Below are 503 nucleotides of genomic sequence, written 5' to 3'. Positions count from 1 at the left end.
TCACAGAAAAGTAAGCATAGTCTCATTTTAAAGATAATAACCTAATCTAAGAGCTAATATAAAGTTTTGGCCACTTTTTGCACACAGAAATAGTAATCTATGCAGAAATTTAATGTAAATGTTTGTTTGGTAACACTTTACGGTAAGGGTACATGAATTACCATGAATTCATGCATAAATTCATGCATTAACCATGCATTACTTCATGCATTAATAGGTCATGAATTATCAGGAACTAATATGAGTTCAAAGTCTTTCATTCATGACTTCATGGATGAACAACACCTTAATTAAGACATTAACTAAGATGGGTACATCATCATGATTTATGATTTATTACACATGATCATGATGTTTTCTTTGTTCACAAAAAAAAAAAAAAAAGGTAAATTGACAGACCCCAACATTGGCCAATCACAGCACATAGCATGTGAAGTCTGTTGGCATCTAAATACAGTAGTCATCATTAACTAAGCATTAGCTTCTCATGACTTCATCATGTG

This window comes from Labeo rohita, unplaced genomic scaffold, assembly GCF_022985175.1.
Source record: "Labeo rohita strain BAU-BD-2019 unplaced genomic scaffold, IGBB_LRoh.1.0 scaffold_500, whole genome shotgun sequence".
Classification (NCBI taxonomy): Eukaryota; Metazoa; Chordata; class Actinopteri; order Cypriniformes; family Cyprinidae; genus Labeo; species Labeo rohita.
Note: the sequence above shows the minus strand (reverse complement) of the source record.